The sequence below is a fragment of the Neovison vison genome, chromosome 8 (genome assembly GCF_020171115.1).
Source record: "Neovison vison isolate M4711 chromosome 8, ASM_NN_V1, whole genome shotgun sequence".
Classification (NCBI taxonomy): domain Eukaryota; kingdom Metazoa; phylum Chordata; class Mammalia; order Carnivora; family Mustelidae; genus Neogale; species Neogale vison.
Window position 1 is genome coordinate 22861282 of NC_058098.1, and position 20099 is coordinate 22881380.

A 20099-nucleotide genomic window follows, 5' to 3' on the forward strand; every position below is an offset into this window, starting at 1 on the left:
AATTCTTTCACCACACGAATTCTCCCCATGTACTCTAGCAGACCTTCCATTAAAATATGGGAGTGTGGGACGCCTGGGTGGCTCAGTTGGTTAAGCAGCTGCCTTCGGCTCAGGTCATGATCCCAGGGTCCTGGGATCGAGTCCCACATCGGCTCCTTGCTCGGCAGGGAGCCTGCTTCTCCCTCTGCCTCTGCCTGCCTCTTTGTCTGCCTGTGCTCGCTCGCTTTCTCTCCCTCTGTCTCTGACAAATAATAAATAAAATATTAAAAAATATATATATATGGGAGTGTGGAAGGCAGTAATTGAATGAAGATGAGCAGATCATTCCCAAGAGCTCAAAAGAAAGAAAGAAAGAAACAATTCCTCTTAAGACTGAATTGTCAGAAGGTTTTCCTTACCGTGAACTAAACTAAAGCCTGTTTCATTCTAACTCTGACCCACTTGTTTGAAGTTTCACTCTGGTATTGATGAGGGAGCAGAAGACTAGCTGAAGACAAAGAATAAGCTAACACCCTGCAACCTCTCCCCTCACCCCCACTCCTGGGCCTAGTTAAGCCTAACACTCTTCCAGGAAGCTCCCAGCTATCTTAATGTTAACCGGAAGGAAAAACCACCATAGCTTGAAATTAGCAAGGCCTCCAGGAGCATAGGAAAGTCATCTTGGACATCTTCATTTTTCCTTGCCTCCCCCAACTCCAAGTATATAATCAGCCACCCCTTACAACCCTAGTGCAGCAGCTCTTCCTGCCCATGGATCCTGTCCCCATTCTTTTAAAAAAAACACCATTTTGCATCAAGGACATCTCAAGAATCTTTCTTGGCCATGACTCCAGACCTCAACCCAGCAAACCTCTCACCTACATTCCTACACTATATCCATACCACAACAAATAAAAAGAAGGATTAATCTGACTTTTGTGTCCCATTCCCAAACCTTCCCTCTTCTCCTCTGGGGTGGCAGCATTTATTTTTTTATTTCACGTTAAATCATTCAACAATTCATTAGTGAGTACTATTGGTATTGCATTGTGCTGAAATTTAGGAATAAGAAATCCAATTTAGTCCCTGCTCCAGTCCACCCAGAAAGACACACACAAACACTGGAAAGAGATGAACAAACTCTAACAAGGGGCAAGGGGGATGATACCCAAGAAATTATCTAAAAGTCTCAATTTAATTTTGTTGTTAAATTTTTAAGCAAGCTCTACACCCAACAGAGGGCTTGAAATCACAACCCTGAGATCGTTAAGTTATATGCTCTATGGACTTAGGCAGCCAGGCACCACAAAGTCTCAAGTGAGTGTGACAACAACACTAACAAATAAAAAAGAATTCAAGACAGATGCAGGAACTAAAAAAAAAAAAGTTACCTAAGAAGTACCTTTTTTTTTACCTTCTCACATTTAGGTTTTATTTTTGTTTTTGTTTAAGAGTTTGTTTATTTATTTATTTGACAGAGATCACAAGTAGGCAGAGAGGCAGGCAGAGAGAGAGGAAGGAAGCAGGCTCCATACTGAGCAGAGAGCCCCATGTGGGGCTCGATCCCAGGACCTGAGCCTGAGCCACCCAGGCACCCCACTGAGCCACCCAGATGCCCCATATTTAGTTTTAAACACAGATTGTTCTTAAGATGCAAAAGGACCAAGATTCTATAGCTTTCAACTTATCCATTCTTCAGGGCCTTAGCTTATTCTTCCAAAAATCTCCAGCTTCCAGAATTAGGAGTTAAAGGGAATATGTTCAATAAGGACATGGAGGAAAACTAACAGAAAAAAATCTTATGCAATCTGTATTTATATAGGATTCCATTTTAAAGACCTTGACAGACCTTTAAATTGCTCCTTTACACTTAAATTTCCCTCTAATGGGAATCCAATGCCACAAAGGACACATAAAGCCTTATTTCCTTAAATACAGTACTCATAGTCAACATTCCTGTTATCAATAATAATGAAAGCTTTAGTGTATGCTGTGTAATACTGTTTAAAAGGCACTTTCAGAAACGGGAAATAGCTACAACGCATATGACAAGGAGCTAACTTCCTATATTAACAAAAAGTACATACACACCAAGAACAAAAAAGACAACTTACTTAAAAGTTGGAAAAGTATAAGAAATAAGAAATTATTGGGGAGCAGTAGATAAAATGAAGGTGTAATAGCATATTATATTCCATCTATATAAAGTCACCCTAAATTAAAGAAAATATAAATCAAAATATCAATTTTTTCTAAGGCAAAAAAATTTGAAGGTGGGATAACCAGCATTTACAGGGATGAGAAGAAAAAAGCATCCTTATGCACAGCTGGTAGAAGCATTAATTGGAAAAGCTTTTCTAGAGGCAACTTGGCACTATCTACAAAAATACACATGGGGTCCTGGCTGGCTCAGTTGGAAGAGCATGTGACTCTTGATCCCAGGGTCATGAGTTCAATCCCCATGTTTGGAGTAGAAACTGCTTAAACAAAAAATACACCTATCTGCAACCCAGCAGTCCCACTACCAGTAACCTACCCTACAGATACATTCCCCAAAGTCTGTCAAATTACCTGTAACATGATCAATATAGTTCTGCCATTTCTGCAGCTAGTATGTCCATCATAAGAGGCCTTGTTAAATGAATTATGGTTCATCTATACAACAGAATGTGGTACAGCCATTAAAAGGAATAATGGTAAGATTTTAATTTTGGATTACTTCTTTATTACTTCTTTGTATTTTTAAAAAATATTATTAAAATATACAAAAGTCCTTTCATTCATACACTGTCTTACCAGATCGTCGTAACTGCCAAGTGATCTAGTGAGAACTATATGTGATGTTCCTATGGCACAGAAAGAAAACTGAGGTGCAAAGAAGCTAGCAACTTCAGAGGTCCTCCGAAGCAGGAGACATCCCTAGATGCCTGGGTGGCCGAGTCAGTTAATTGCCTGCCTTTGGTTCAGGTCATATAATCCCAGGGTCCAGGAATGTAGTCCCACCTTGGGCTCCTTGCTCAGCAGGAAGCCTACTTTTCCTTCTGCTTGCCGGTCCCCCTTCTTGGGCTCGCGCACGCACGCTCTCTCTCTGACTTTCTCTCTCTCTCTCTCTGACAAATAAATAAATAAATAATCTTAAAAAAAGAAAAAAATCAGGAAACATCCCTCTTATAACAGGATTCTCCCAGAGATACACAAAACCCCTTCTCAAAGGCCCTTCTTCTCTCCCCTACCAAAGCTGTTACTATGCTTATTATATTCATGCCATTAGATATAAACATAATTTGAATATAAGCAGGAAGATTAAGTAATTGGATGCTTTTCAAATGCTGTGTCAGAATTCTCACACCATTATATAACAAGCAGAAATATTTAATTTTTTTAGAAAGGACAAAACCTAAGATGGGCCCAACTGTAAGGAAACTGAACATTTCAACCACTGCCTAGGGCCCTGACCATGGCCCTCTTTTTTTATTACTTCAATCTGCAAGCAAGGAACAAGCTATAAAACTGCTTACACAGGGGCGCCTGGGTGGCTCAGTGGGTTAAGCCACTGCCTTCGGCTCAGGTCATGATCTCAGGGTCCTGGGATCAAGTCCCGCATCGGGCTCTCTGCTCAGCGGGGAGCCTGCTTCCCTCTCTCTCTCTCTGCCTGGCTCTCCATCTACTTGTGATTTCTCTCTGTCAAATAAATAAATAAAATCTTAAAAAAAAAAAAGAAAAAAAAAAACTGCTTACACACTTGGACTCTGTAACTTCAACATGAAGATTACTAACCCAGGATAAAAATAAGTCATTTGTTAAAAAAAAAAAAAAAAAAAACCCACAATAGCTCCTAGACATAGTTCATAGTTCATATGTTTAAAAACAAGAGAGTAAGGATGCCTGGACGGCCCAGTTGGTTAGATGACTGCCTTCGGCTCAGGGTATGATCTCAGAGCTCTGAGACTGAGTCTCGAATCGGGCTCCCTACTTAGCAGGGAGCTTGCTTCTTCCTCTTCCACTCTCCCTGCTTGACCTCTCTCTCTCTCTCTCTCTGTCAAATAAATAAATAAAATCTTAAAAAAAAAAAAGAGAGAGAGAGAGAGAATATTGGGGCACCTAGGGGCTCAGTTGGTTAAGCCTCTGACTTGGTTTTGGCTCAGGTCATGATCTCAGGGTCATGAAATCAAGTCTCCTTGGCATTTTCCTCCCTCTCTCTCCCTAACCCCCCACTTCTGCTTCCTCTCAAGCAAAAAACAAACAAACAAAAAACAAACAAAAACCAAGAGAATATTTAAATAAAACCTAATGTAGTGGGTTCCCTAAGCTCCATTAGGGAAAGGACTGACGATGCTCAAAAGATGCATAATAAATGAAGGAAAAAATAAAATGACAAGGATGTGAACTAACTTTACAAAAGAACAGATAGACAATATCCTTAAGCACACTAATAATACCTACGTAAAAAACATTTATAATGATAATTATAATAGCTAACTCTACACATATTAAGTCATGTAATCCTTATAGAAACTACAGAAGTAGCTATCATTAATTCTCACTGTAAAAATGAGGAACAGAGGAACAAAGGAATGCTAGGGATATCCTAGAACACCCATATATTAAGAGGCTGTGTCATGATTGAGCCATAAGCCTTATGGTACCAGATTCTCAACCACTACCACATTATTTGTTTATGAGCTACATCTTCGGTTTCTGTTTCTTAACTCATCAAATGAGAATTAATAATGGCACCTATTGGGGCGCCTGGGTGGCTCAGTGGGTTAAAGCCTCTGCCTTCAGCTCAGGTCATCGTCCAGGGATCCTGGGATCAAGCCCCGCATTGGGCTCTCTGCTCAGCGGGGAGCCTGCTTCCTCCTCTCTCTCTCTGCCTGCCTCTCTGCCTACTTGTGATCTCTGCCTGTCAAGTAAATAAATAAAATCTTTAAAAAATAATGAATAAATAAATAAATAATGGCACCTATGCTGGATGCTTTAAGGATTAGGTGAGAAAAGATGTGCAAAGTCCCTATTTGTAGGAACACAAAGTAGGTACTCAAAAAAATGGCAGCAGAATTTTCCAAATTCATAATACACTTACAGTTTATGTTGTCCTGACAAGGACTCTGGGTTTTATTTTGGGAGAGGTGAAAGAGTACTGTAGCCATGGTAACTGGAGGTCCTGCCCTCAGCAACCCCATTGTGCTCAAGGAGAAGGAACTGAGGGCTCAAAGTAATAAAGAATTAAAGTGATAGATGGGTATGGAACAAGACCTTTCAACGAGTCAGCTGAAACAGAATCAGGGGGAAATAAACCCAGGGACACTCAAGCGAAGAATGTCAATCACCAGAAACTATGGCACAAGCTTTGTGACAACCTAACAGTGCTTACCACCCGGCTTGCGTTCAACCTCCATTTAATGGTGATAGTGCCTCTGAAACTTAATGTAACCGCTTTTCAATGGAGGGACACTTCAAGCAAAACACTTCGATCTTTATGTCTCCTTCATTCGATAATTTTTTTTTTAAAGATTTCATTTATTTGAGCAGGGCTGGGGGTGGGGGGAGAAACAGGAGAGGGGACAAGCAGATTCCATGCTGAGCGCAGAGCCGGACACAGGGCTCCACCCTGAAATCACAACCTGAGCCAACCCACCGATCCACCCAGGTGTCCCTCAGAAAGTATTTCTTGAAAGCCATGTGCCGATGTGCCGAGTGCTGCAGAGAGATACTGAGAGGACACGACTACCACAACCCTGCTCTCCAGCAAGGAAGGCAGGCAATAAACAAGATACAAAGAAGATAAGCTCTGGCAGGATAAGCACCCTGAGGGAAAATCCAACAAAATAATGTGAACCAGTGACATAGGAGGACCACTTAAGATAAGGCTGTTACAAAAGAACTCTCCCGAGCTGAGATCTGACAGAGATCTAAATGACCAGGAGACAACCATGTAAGTTAAGATCTAGGGGAAAAATTCTAGGCAAAGGCAGTCAGGCAAGATGCCTCAGGCGGGAATGAAGTTCCCTCTCCCTCACAGCCCGGTGCAGAGGAGGTGGTGACTTGCCTGCCACCCACAGTGTGGTCCCATAAAGCATCAACAGTAACAGCAGGTCCAGTGACACCTTACTCTCACAGGAGGAAGTTTCCAAGGGGACTCTTTGCCAAAGTTCTGTCTTGGAGGACGGTCAGAAATGCTTAGGGATGGGAGCATAGTCGGGTTTTAGACTCAGATTCTCACCAATCCTGGCTCCACTAATTGTCTGGCAGAGTTAAGATGAGAAAAATCATTGAGCCTCTCTCTGTCCATCAACCCCTACCTCCTGGGGTTGTTATGAGGAATAAGTAAGCTAATAGATGCCCAATACTCAGCACAATAAAGACCAAATATTCAGTACTGAAGATAAAATGGTTGTGTAACAGTAGTAGTAGCAGCAGAAAGGACATCAGACACAAAGGACTACATTCTAGTCAATATTATCGTGAAATATTAACAGATAGTATCAGTATACTAAAAAACATAAGAAACATGTCTTTAGTCCTAGGGAGATGAAAAATTGGTTCAAGTGGGAGCAAGGGCCCCTCCACCAATACCCTGGTTTCCTCAAGGACAAATAAGGAAGACTGGATCTAATGCAAAGACCAGTTCCATTTCTCAGGCTCCTGGCAGGTCACCCTGTGAGAGCTGAATTAACCTTTTATTTGAAGGGGTTAGGAAGTAAGAAAAGGAGAGGGAGTGAGATTAGGAAAGGAGAAAGGTGGGGAACCGGGGTGGCTCAGTTCTTAAGCGTCTGCCTTTGGCTTGGGTCATGATCCCAGGATCCTGGGATAGAGCCCCACAATGGGCTACCTGCTCAGCAGAAAGCCTGCTTGGGAGCTCACTTCTCCCTCTCCCCCTGCTTGTGTTCCCTCTCTCACTGTCTCTCTCTCTCTCTCTCTGCCAAATAAATAAATATCTTTAACTTAAAAAAAAGGAAAAAAAGGAAAGGAGAAAGGAAAGAAAAAAATAGACCAAAAATTCCCTTACCCTCTTTATGGATACTTGAAATGCTTTCCCCAAGGGCCAAGCTTTTCCTTCCACAATTAAAATTCAGACAGAGAGCAAACACAGATAGAGTTTACTTATTCCAAATTACTGAGAATGAGTTGGTCAAATCAGTGCTCTTCCCAGAAGCAGTGGAAAAGGCCTATTGTACAGGCTGGGCTCCACAATGTATTTGCTTTATGACCTTTGGCATCTTACTCAACTTCACTGAGCTAATCATCCGACCCTCACAAGTTCCTTTTCTCCTCATCAGAGTCTAAGGCCCAAGACCGACCAATGTGCCAAGCTAGAAATATGGACATCACCTTTGCCTCCCCCTCATACTCACCACTTTGTAACACCTTCTCCCACTTCAGGCCCCCATCAGATCCAATCCAATTACTACAATAGCTTTCAGTGGAGCTCAAAGGCCCCTAGCCACACCCTCCCAGATCCAAATCAATACTGTCTCATAAACTCACATCTTCTGACTGCCTGTTTTACTACAGATACTATTCTAAATGCTTTATATAACCATCATCTCATTTAGTGTCTACCTTACAAATCTGTAGTGATGATGATGATGATTCTCATTTTAGTTTTTTTAAGATTTTGTCAGAGAGAGAAAAGAGAGCACACAAGCAGGAGGAGGGCCAGGCAGAGGGAGAAGTAGGCTCCCCACTCTAAAATTAATTTCTGGGGGCTCCTGGGTGACTCAGTCTTTAACTGGCTGCCTTGGCTCAGGTCATGATCGTAAGGTCCTGGGATGGAGCCCCACATTGAGACCCACATAGAGCTTCCTGCTCTGCTTCTCAACCTCTCCCTTTGCCTACTGCTTCCCCTGCTTATGCTCGCTCTCTGTCAAATAAATAAATAAAATCTTTAAATAAAATAAAATCAATCAGTTTAGGTCATATGTCAATTATGTCTCAATTTAAAAAAAAAAACAACCCAGCTCAGTAGTTCCCCCATGGAACAAGTTCAAGCTACTCAGTATACCATTAAGGCTGAGTGAAGTTAGCCATTGTGACCAAAGCAACCTAGAAATCTCTAAAGATGGGTGCTTACGAGGAGAGTAGAAAAGCTTAGCAGAGGGGGCAGTGACACACAGCATTAGGGGCCAGAACTCTGGAGTGAGACAGGCTGGGTTTGGATTCCAGCTCCAGTATTTTCTAGATAACCTTGTGCAAGTCGTTTTCTCCATGAGCCTCAGGCTCCTCACCTGTAAAACAGGAATAGTACCAGTACCAACTTCATACCTTCATACAGGTATTGTGAAGAGAGAAATTACTTGGGCTCTCAGAGTATTATTGCTCTTACAGCCACACACACAGCCAGATTCTTTACAGTTCCAACCTCCCAGACCTTTGCTCGAACAAGCTGCTTTCTCTGCCCAGTCTACCTCCCTGAAGGGCTGGCTGGGCCAGCATCCCACTACAATATTCCCCCACAGCAGTCTGGCCTGTTCTCCAGGCCACAGCACTCAGCACTCGATCCTGAAACTGCCTGTCTCTGAGTGATCTCTCGTAAGTCCTCAACTCCCTCATAGGCAGCCCCAGCATTTAACAAGCAGTGTGCCCTTACGTGGTGGTCAGGTGCTTCTTAAATGTCAACCTCCTCACTGGCTGAATAAAAACAAGGAAAAAGACAAGTATCACTCCCCTAGAAGGAAGTAGCGACTCAAGAGGACATCATGTGGAGGCTCTTTGAAAAGTGCTACCCACGGGTAAATAAAGGAACCCTTATTACTTCTCAGGGGTACGGGAGGAAGGCAAGGCACAGGGAATGAGGCACCTGAAGACAGACCACAATTTTGCTTCTGGGGCCTAAGAAAAGCTGTATTCGTTTTCCAGTCAGGGGGAGGCTCCGGTCTATAAATGTTGGTAGATGTGGAGTGGGTTTGTGTGATTTCCTTCCAGAGGAGAGAGCCTTTCATTTCTTTTTAAGATTTAGTTATGTATTTGAGAGAGACAAAGAGAGAGAGAGAAGAGAGTGCCCACATGCAGGCACTCCCAAGTAGGGGGAGGGACAGAGGCAGAGGACTCTCAGGGAGGCTCCCCAGAGAGGACGGGCACCCTTCCCTCAGGGCTCTATCTCACAACTCCTGAGATCAAGACCTGCACCAAGACCGATGCTTAACGGACTGAGCCACCCAGGCGCGCAAGGAAGTCTTTTATTAAACATACCTAAACTGTTCTTACAGGACTCCTTACTTGAGGTATCATTGTTTTACAAAAGAAAACAATTTGAATATGGAGTCATTACTCCACGGGCCTCCAAAGACATTTTCCTGAATTACAACGGTTTCACTGCTTATGGGGTTTTAAAGACAAATAAAGTATTTAATAGTTAACTAATTCATTACCTTATTCTTTAAATATTAACTTTTATTCCTGGCCTTTATTATTAATACCAGGAAATGGCTTACATTTACTTCACCACAGGCTAAATCCCTGACAAATACCATATTCCCAACATCGCAGAGAAGTTGGCAGTATTATCCCATTTTGCTGAGAGAAAGGGGGCTTAGAGCAACTAAATTGTCTATGGTCACCTGATTAGGTGGAAGAGCTGGGATCTGGGAAGCAGAACCTCCTCGGAGACCCACTACACTCACACTAGTTTCAAAAATAGGGCCTTTGGGGTGCCTGAGTGGCTCAGCTGTTTAAGCAACTGCCTTCCGGCTCAGGTCATGAACCTGGAGTCCATGAATCAAGTCCCGTATCGGGCTCCCAGCTCCATGGGAGTCTGCTTCTCCCTCTGACCTTCTCCTCTCTCACGCAATCTCTCACTATCTCACTCTCAAATAAATAAATAAAAATCTTTAAAAAAATAAAAATTAAAATAGGGCCTTTGGAAATATAAAGAAATAAATGAAGCCTTTGGGATATCTGCACACTGATATTAAGGGATTACTATTTAAATTCTGTGTAAAAATGAAAAAAAAAAGTGTCTTTTCCTTCTCTACTGATAGTTACAGATAAAATACAAACTAACAAATAACATGAAGGGATTTTAAAAACAACCTGTGAGGAATAAAACAGAACAGTAATATACACTCAACTCTTCACAGTTTACCAAGTTTTGATAACCTTGTACATTAGGTTTTCTGACTCCCATTTTAAAGATTAAGAAATGGGGCGCCTGGGTGGCTCAGTAGGTTAACTGTCTGCCTTCACCTCAAGTCATGATCCCAGAATCCTGGGATCAAGCCTTACACTGGGCTCCTTTGTTCGCTGGGGAGCCTGTTTCTTCCTCTCCTCTGCCTGCTGCTCCCCCTGTTTCTACTCTCTCTCTTTCTGTCAAATGAATAAATAAAATCTTAAAGAAAAAAATAAATAAAAAATAAAGATTAAGAAATAGGGTACCTGGGTGCCTCAGTCGGTTAAGTGTCTGCCTTCCACTCAGATCATGATCCTGTGGTCCTGCGATAGAGCCCCCTGCTTAGTGGGGAGTCTGCCTCTCCCTTTCCCTCTGCCCATAACCCCCCACTTGCGCACATGCACTCTCTCTCTCTCTCAAATAAATACAATCTTTTTTAAAAATTAAAATAAAGAATTAAAAAAAATCCTAAGATTATGATTCTGACATGAGATAAGCTCTCATCAAATCAAACCATCTTTTTTTTTTTTTTTAATGTAAGCTCTACGCCCAATGTAGGGATTGAACTCACAATCCTGAGATCAAGAGTCACATGTTCTACAGACTGAACCAGCCAGGCGCACCCAAACCATTTTAATCCTTCCCCACACTTCTCTCCCTCCTTCAACAAAGTCAATGGATCCAGACACCACCTCCCTTTCATACAAAGTGCCCTACTTATGCTTGGTGACTCACACCAGGCTCCTAAAATTTTATGGGATTTCTGCAAGCTCATTACATCCATTATTTGGTCAAAGAAAGCAAAGAACAGTTGGATACCTAGTCCAAGATCTAACAAAGTTGTCCCAGCATTACAAATCAGGGTTTCAATGTTCAATAGGTTACCCTAAGTAAAGGTTAGCCAGTCAACAACCCATAAGAGGCAATTGCTGAGAGAGATGAATAAGATAGGAACATCCTGCCTTTCTCTGAGCTTACAATCTAACCGAGGAGGCTCTAAGTAAGCACACATTTTGGCCTAAAGAATGTTTATCATGAAAAATGTAAACCTCCCCATAGTAGCTCCTAGAGAGACGGGTGAGGAAGGGAGGTTAGAGAGTTATATACCACCCTGAGCCCTGATTTCCAGCAGTGTCAGCAACTGCCTTTAAGAATAATCAGGTGTTCTCAAAGAACAGTTTCACTCACTGATGAAGTTATTTGAAATCTAGACTTCTTATCACTGTCCTTGGCAATTTCTCGTCTGGGGCTTTATGAGCATATTGTTAGGGAAAAAAGCACTTGGAAGTCATTTTTAAATAATGCTTGCACTCAGGATACACTTTCAAATTTCAGATAGGGAGTTTGAGCACCTTTAAAATCCTGGGAGAAGTACCAAGTGGCTGATCCCCCACAGATATGGAAGACCTTTGGAAGAGGACTAAAAGCATTACATCTCACTTTCCCCAAACTCCAGCCAAAAGCAAACTACCTGCTTCACTTTTAAATTTCATTCTGCCCACGCTGCTAATTCAAAGCCAAAAAGAAAGCTGGGGTGGGAGGTGCCTGGGTGGCTCAGTCAGTTAAGCGTCTCCCTCTGGCTCAGGTCATGATCGTAGGGTAATGAGAGGCAGAGAGCCTGCTTCTCCCTCTCCTTCTGCACCTCCCCCTACTTGTGCTCTCTCTAGAGTTCTTTCTCTCTCTCATAAATAAAAATCTGTAAGAAAGCAAGCAAGCAAGCTGGGGTGGGGAGGAGAAAACACTTTTTAAGTATATATCAGAGGGGTGCCTGGGTGGCTCAGTCATTAGGCCTCTGCCTTCAGCTCAGGTTATGATCCCAGGGTCCCAGGATAGAGCCCAGTATTGGGCTCCTTCCTCGGCAGGAAGCCTGCTTCTCCTTCTCCCACTCCCCCTGCTTGTGTTCCCTCTCTTACTATGTCTCTCTCTACCGGATAAATAAATAAATATCAGATGAGAGAACTTACCAACATACTTGTATATAAACTACAAGAGTCCCTCCTAGTGATTCAGGAAGCACCTAACACTGAAGGAACACTTAGTAACAATGAGAAGTTGAGGCAATTTTGAATGAAATCAAGCATGAAACTGGCAGAGGACATGGGAGGCAGAAGCATGCTGAAGCTGGGTGTGAGGATAAGCTGTCTGCCTAAGCTAGAAAAGAGGCAGTGACAGGAGTGACTCGGACAAGGAAATGATTGGCAGCTTGCCCAACAGAGCACGTGAAGGAAATCAGATCTGCTAACAACAAGCTCCCACAGACACTGGGTTTCTGAGCAAGATACTGACAAAGACTCAGAGCAGGTAGACCTTGGAGATAATCAGTGCCTCACTTTACAACTGGGGAAAATGGGGCCCAGTAGCATTAAGTGACTTGCCTGAGGTCTCACAGTGAGTGGAAGAGCTGGGACTAGGGCCAAATCCAGATCAAATCCGTTACTGAAGAGGATCTGACATTCATGTGAGGGATGACGGGGGGAGGGGGGAGGCACGGGACACAAAACAGTCTAGTCATTCAGGTTTGTCCTGATTTGGACCCAGAACAGGATCATGCTAGAAAAAAGGCCATAATGATGACAGCCAGGTAAATAGGTGCAGATGACTTAAGACATTTAGGGAGGAAAAATCCACTAAGACTTATTTGGTACAAAAAGAGAGAGCATTATAAGCACTGACTACCATAAAAAAATGCCATCTTCCCACCACCATTCGCCTCTGTGAAACTGCAGCTTCTATTCAAGGTCCAGACATCAGCCTTTCCCAGACCCATTTCCAAGGACTCTTTAGAAATTCCAACACATATGACCCTGCTAACTTGGGGTATCTCATACTCCCTACCCATGGTAGGATGACAAGTGAGGACCTAGAGAGACATGATGGCTAACTACTGTATCAGCCCTGCAGTATTCACTAGAAGACTCAGTGGCTCAGTCGGTTGAGTATCCAACCCTGGATTTCGGCTGAGGTCATGATGTTGGGGCCCTGGGATGGAGCCTCACATCTGACTCCCCATTCAGCAGGGAGTCTGTCTCCCTTTCTTTCCCGCCACCTTGTGTGCCCTCGTTCCCAAATCCCCCCAGAAGTAAGTAAATAAATCTAAAAAAAAAAAGAAGAAGAAGACGAGGAGGTGCACCTGAGTGGCTCAGTCAGTGAAACACCTCCCTTTGGCTCAGGTCATGATCCCAGCGTCCTGGGATCCAACCCTGGTTGGGTCCCCTGCTCAGCAGGGAGTCTGCTTCTCTATCCCCCTGCTCTTGTGCATGCACAAACTCTCTCTCACTCTCAAAAAGGTAAATATTCTTTAAAAATTTTTTAATTTAAAAAAATTTTACTGTCAAATAAATAAAAAATATCTTTTAAAAAATTTTTTTAAATTAAAAAGAAAGAAGAACAAGACTCTATATAAAGAATTACACGGAGGGGTGCCTGGGTGGCTGAGTGGGTTAAGCCTTTGCCTTTGGCTCAGGCAATGATCTCAGGGTCCTGGGATGGAGCCCCACACCCGGCTCTCTGCTCAGCAGGGAGCCTGCTTCCCCCTCTCTCTCTTTGCCTACTTGTGATCTCTATCTGTCAAATAAGTAAAAATAAAATCTTTTAAAAAGTTTTTTTTTGTTTTTAAAGAATTACGTTCAGAGACACGTGGGTGGCTCAGTGGGTTAAGAATCTGCCTTCTGCTCAGGTCGTGATCACAGGATCCTGGGACTTAGCCCATGCATAGGGAATCCCTGCTCAGCAGGGTGTGTGCCTCTCCCTCCCGCTCTCATAAAAAGAAATAAAATCGGGGCACCTGGGTGGCTCAGCTGGTTAAGCAACTGCCTTTGGCTCAGGTCACGATCCTGGAATCATGTCCACATCAGCCTCCCTCCTTGGCAGGGAGTCTGCTTCTCCCTCTGACCTCTTGCCTCTCATGCTCTCTCTCTCTCAAATAAATAAATAAAATCTTTAAAAATTAATTAATTAAATCGTTCTAAAAATTGTGTCCATGGGGTGCCTGGTGGCTCAGGTCATGATCCGGGGCCTGGGATGAAGCCCTGCCTCGGGCTCCCTGCTCAGCAAGAGGCCTGCTTCTCCCCTCCCACTCCCCCTGCTTGTATTCTCTCTCTCACTGTGTCTCTCTCTGTCAAATAAATAAATAAAATATTTTTTAAAAAAAATTATGTTCACAACTGCAAAAACTGGCCAGCTCAGTCAGTAGAGCACGTGACTCTTGATTCTGGGGTCGTTGAGTTTGAGCCCCATGTTGGGTATAAATAAGAATTATGTTCAAAATTAAGCAAAAAATATTTAAGCATTTGAATTTAACAAAATACACAGAAATTCAAACTCCTTAAGAAATTTTAGCCAGGGACGCCTGGGTGGCTCAGTTGGTTAAGCGGCTGCCTTCGGCTCAGGTCATGATCCCAGCGTCCTGGGATCGAGTCCCACATCGGGCTCCTTGCTTGGCAGGGAGCCTGCTTCTCCCTCTGCCTCTGCCTGCCACTCTGTCTGCCTATGCTTGCTCTCGCTTCTCTCTCTATGACAAATAAATAAATAAAATCTTTAAAAAAAAAAAAAAAAGAAAAGAAATTTTAGCCATGGGCACCTGGGTGGCTCAGTGGGTTAAAGCCTCTGCCTTCACCTCAGGTCATGGTCCCAGGGTCCTGGGATGGAGGCCCACATTGGGCTCTCTGCTCAGCAGGGAGTCTGCTTCTTCCTCTTTCTCGGCCTGCTTCTCTGCCTACTTGTGATCTCTTTCTCTGTCAAATAAATAAATAAAATCTTAAAAAAAAAAAAAAAAAGAAAGAAAGAAAGAAATTTTAGCCTTTCAGGGCACCTGAGTGGCTCAGTGGGTTAAGACTCTGCCTTCAGCTCGGGTCATGATCTGGGGGTCCTGGGATCAAGCTCCACATGGGGCTCTCTGCTCAGCGGGGAGCCTGCTCCCCCCCCCGCCCCACCTGCCTCTCTGCCTACCTGTGATCTCTTTCTCTGTCAAATAAATAAATAAAATCTTTTTTTAAATAAATAAATAAAAGCTAAATGCCGGGGCACCTGGGTGGCTCAGTGGGTTAAATAAAGCCTCTGCCTTCGGCTCAGGTCATGATTTCGGGTCCTGGGATCCAGCCCCACATCGGGCTCTCTGATCAGTGGGGAGCCTGCTTCCCTTCCTCTCTATCTCTGCCTGCCTCTCTGCCTGCCTGTGATCTCTCTCTGTCATACAAATAAATAAAAATCTTTAAAAAAATAAAATAAAAGTTTCTTAAAAATAAATAAATAAATAATAAAAGCTAAATGCTAGGGGCTCCTGAGTGACTCATTTGGTTAAGCCGCTGCCTTCAGCTCGGGTCATGACCCAGGGATCTGGGATCGAGCCCCACATTGGGCCTGCTTCTCCCTCTCCCTCTGCTCCTCCCCCTGCTTATGTTCTCTCTCTCTGTCAAATAAGTAAAATCTTAAAAAAAAAAGCTAGGGGCGCCTGGATGGCTCAGTGGGTTAAGCCGCTGCCTTCGGCTCAGGTCATGATCTCAGGGTCCTGGGATCGAGTCCCGCATCGGGCTCCCTGCTCAGCAGGGAGCCTGCTTCCTCCTCTCTCTCTCTGCCTGCCTCTCTGCCTATTTGTGATCTCTCTCTCTCTGTCAAATAAATAAATAAATAAATAAATATATTAAAAAAAAAAAAAAAAAAAGCTAAATGCTAGACTAACTGTAATTATGTATAACTAATGGTCCTCAGAAAGGGACCAGGCCTTGTACAAACTTCAGGGGACATGTCTGGATAAAGAAAAAGTGGAAAGAGCACCTGCGTGGCTCAGTTGTTAGGCGTTTGCCTTTGGCTCAGGTCATGATCCTGGGGTCCTGGAATCGAGCCCCAAATCGGGCTCTCTGCTCAGCGGGAGGCCTGCTTCTCTCTCTCCCACTCCTCCCCTGCTTGTGTCCCCACTCTCCCTGCTTCTCTCTCTGTGAAACAAATAAAATCTCCAAAAAAAAAAACAAAGAGATTAGTGGGCACCTGGGTGGCTCAGTGGGTTAAAGCCTCCGCCTTCAGCTCAGGTCATGATCCCAGAGTCCTGGGATCAAGCCCCACATGGGGCTCTCTGCTCAGCGGGGAGCCCGCTTCCCTTCCTCTCTCTCTCTGCCTGCCTCCCTGCCTACTTGTGATCTCTGTCAAATAAATAAATAAAATCTTAAAGTAAAATATATTTAAAAAAAAAAAAGATTAAGTGGAAAATAATACCTCAGCATAAGGCTAACCATCACCTTCCTATATCCACAGAGATATCCTTGGCTTTGTGTAGAGAATTTTGCTATTCAAAGTGTAGTTCAATAATATTGGTATCACCTGGAAATCAGAAATGCAGATACTGAGGCCACACCCTAAAACTACTATATCATAATTAGCATGTTAGCAAGACCCTCCCCCCAGAGGCAATTTATATGCACATTCAAGTTTGAGAAGCACCAACAGATAATACTTTAAGGGTGCACTGTATGTAGCAGTACCAAACAGGCATATAAAGAGATGAAGTACCTGCTCAGTTTCTGTAGATCATATTTTATTAGGTACTGATCAGAGAGACCTCCAGCGTTTTTTAATCAATTTGGTATTTACTAACAACCACATGATCTAAATGTGGTATCCATTTCACTTCCTGAAATAACACACCTTAGCTCTAGGGCTTTGAAACACATAAAATATAAAACAGCTTAGTTATTCTGAAAATATAATAATGGTTAATTTTATGCAACTTCCAACACTGAGTTCAGAGCACTTCTCCACAAGCCCCATTAATTCCTACAAGTTCCTGGGAGTATCATTAAACCCCCCAGCATCCCTAAGAAGCAGGTGCTTGGCAAACATCCAACCTCCAAATGAGATGCAGAAGGATGTAGTCCTGAAAATGCAGTACTTTCCTGCCTCATCCCGCCAGTGTAGCTTCTCAGGCCCAAACTCTCTCCCCCACCGAGGCCTCATACAGCTGCACACTCAAGTACTTCCCAAAAGGGAGAAAGGTCAGAGGTATCATTATCCCATAAGCACTTGGGATTCCAGCTGTGGAGAAATTAATCCGGTTAGGGGTTCAGGCAAAGAAGCCCTGAGTAAGATCTGGAAAGGCAGAGAGAAATACAAAAGAAAGAACCTCTGAGAGGCTTTTAGAAGACAAGAAGTCCCAGATACTTGGAGACTTTCGGGTAGGGAATGGGAGCAAGGCTTGGCAGGCATGTGAGAAAATGATGGGGAGAGATAAGTATCCATCCCCCACCTGCACCTCAGGGACAAGAACAAAAAGAGTGACAAAGACATTCCTCCAAATGACCTCTTTTCTTGATAAAAGGAAAGAAGAAAGCCAATGTAGGGAGGAAGCTTATGAGTTGGAAGCAAGACTGGAAGAATTCCTTCAGAATTTTTTCCCAGTATGGGGGGGGGGGGGAGCAAAGGAGAAAACAGTACACATCTAATCAGAATCTTATAGGAAGCAAACCACCTGGAGGATTAAGAGTCCTGTGAATAACCAAAGAAATGCAAGGGGAGGGGCACCTGGGTGGCTCAGTGGGTTAAGCCTCTGCCTTCAGCTCAGGTCATGATCTTGGGGTTCTGAGATCGAGTCCCGCATCGGGCTCTTTGCTCGGCATGGAGCCTGCTTCCTCCTCTCTCTCTCTCTCTGCTTGCCTCTCTGCCTACTTGTGATCACTGTCAAATAAAAAAATCTTAAAAAAAAAAAAAAAAGAAAGAAAAGAAAAATAAATGCAAGGGGATTCCTTCCCAGTTTAAATTCAGTGCTAGAGAGTCAGGCAGTCCTGGACTTGAGGCCACCTCCAGCTCAAGGAATAAGTAGAAAAGGAAAAATCTCTACAGACACCAGTAAGCAGAGCAGTGTCCAAAGGGATTTAGAAACCAGAAAAATGGATAGGGCAAGCTAAGATATAACTGTTTCTGTTAGTAGAAAGCAGAAAGATAAAAGATAAAGTAGACATACGAAAGACAACAAGGAGGCACCCTTTTGGAGGGGGAATCTTTTCCTTGGGGGAGGGGAATTCAGGAGGTGTCACTATAGGAAGTGTGCTCAGAAAAAAGGCCGCAGAAGCAGAGAAAGTGCTGTGCTGAAGAAAGATATGCATTCATTCACCAGAGGAAGGAAGAGGAAATGGGTGCCCTGACCAAGCAGGGAGAGCACCTAAAAGGGAAATGGGGTTCCAAAGAGGAAAGGAAACTGCAAAATGAAAATATCTTGGATAGAAAAGCTAAAAAGGATAGGAGGCATGCTCAAGAACCAAGGATCATGGCCTCAGAATGAGAAGAGAGGACTTAGAAAAAAATGTGTCCTCCGGATTTAAGAAGTATCAGGAAGGTGGCTGCACCCAAAGGCATGGATTTGGTATATTTTGGAGACACAGAAAATAAATACACTCTCAGATATTAAAATGAGTCTCCCCAGGAAACAAAATAGTTCAATTTAAGGAACTCATGAAAATGGGTGCAACCCCAAGAATACAGTGACTAAAAAAAGCAGTGAAATCCTTTATTTGTGCAACCACAAATATCTATCTTTAAACTTCAGGATTTGGACTGCATTTTCAGTAAGTAGACTCTGGAAATGAGGCACACCCCCAGATTTCAAGGGCTGGGGAAACGAAGTAGCCCATAAATTTAAGAAATTTTGTAAACCATGTTGCAAGATCTAGGGCCTGGAGAATAGGATTCTTTCTGGGATTTGTGGGAATAGAAGCACCCACAAAACTTTGGTTACTGGACCCCAGATTTGAGAGTCAATAATGAGGCCAACCCCAAAATTTGAAAGGAGTGCGTGTTCAGACTGGTGGCTAGGAAAAGGGAGTGTCCTCCCAGTTTGGGGGTGCCTGAGAAATAGGGTACAACCTCAGTTTGAGGGGCTTTGGAAATTACGATAAAACCCCAGGACTGGAGTTTAAGAAAGGGATGCACAACATTCTCTAAACTATGGAGAGAAAGGGGACACTCCCATAGTCAGGGGCTTGAGAAAGGGGTGTGCTCCCCAGAATACGCTAAGAGTCAATAAAAGAAAACGCGTTCCCAAAGCACAAGGTAACAGCAGCGGCTGGTGGTGGAGCTCCCGGGGCCAACACAGCTCAGCCTCTAGCCCTAGCGCTTACCCCCCACCCCCAACACGGCCCGCTCCGCGCCCCGAACCCGCACCCCGCGGCCCAACCCCCTCGGGCGGCGCTGATTGGCCGCGGCCGCCGTCATTCCCTCGGGCAGCCCTGAGGATTGGGCGCCGCTCGCACGCCCGCCACGCTCTCAGCAGCGGTCCCCGGGCCTCCCTCCGGGCTGGGCGAGCGGGGCCGGGCGGGGAGCGAGGCCGGGCAGGGGACCGGAGCAGCGGTGGCGGCCGTCACCGCTCCCGCTAGCACAGCGCGCGCACGGCGCGGACCAGGCCCAACCCGGCTCCGGCCAGCCGGCTTCTCCTCGCCGCGCCTCGCCGCGAGCTCACCTCACAGCCCCGCTCCGGCTGCGCCGCTCCAGGACCAACCGACAGAAGGACTCTGCGTGCTGCGCACCACGTGACCCGCGGGACGCGCCCAGCGTATCCCCCGCCCCCCACACACACGCACCATCGCCACCACTGAGTGACGCAGCGCCCCAGCTGCCCCGCCCTCGGCCCCGCCCCGCCTGATCCCCTTGGAGACTGCTCCCGCGGGCCACGCCCACTGCCCTGACGCGCGGGAACCAGGCCGGCGCCCTGATCCAGAGCACGAAGTCCCCACTCACCCGTAACCACTGAGATAACACGAAGCCTGGGCACTGGGCACTAACCGTCACCTGCCAATTTTGACTCCCAAGTACATCTCGAAGCCTCCCACTTTTCTCCGTCCCACTGCCGACACTCCAGTCTAGGCCACCTCTCTCTTAGTTGATGGTGATGCCCTCCATCCCGTTACCCCTTTCCCCTTCTGATCCATTCTTCACACACCGACAATGGAACCTTTTCAGAACTCAAGTATAAGCACAGCCAAACCCTGCTCAAAACCCATTGCCCACTGTTCTTCGGGTTGAAAGTTTCATC

The 20099-nt window shown here is 44.6% G+C and overlaps 1 protein-coding gene across 1 annotated transcript in view; it reads right to left on the reverse strand.

The window, feature by feature from the left end:
• PHF20 (PHD finger protein 20) overlaps nucleotides 1-19596 on the reverse strand; it is a 149850-nt gene extending 130254 nt beyond the window's left edge. The window contains exon 1 of the mRNA XM_044263120.1: nucleotides 19527-19596. The gene's annotated coding sequence lies outside the window, so the exon portion shown is untranslated. The remainder of the gene's footprint in view (nucleotides 1-19526) is intronic.
• Nucleotides 19597-20099: the final 503 nt, after the last annotated feature.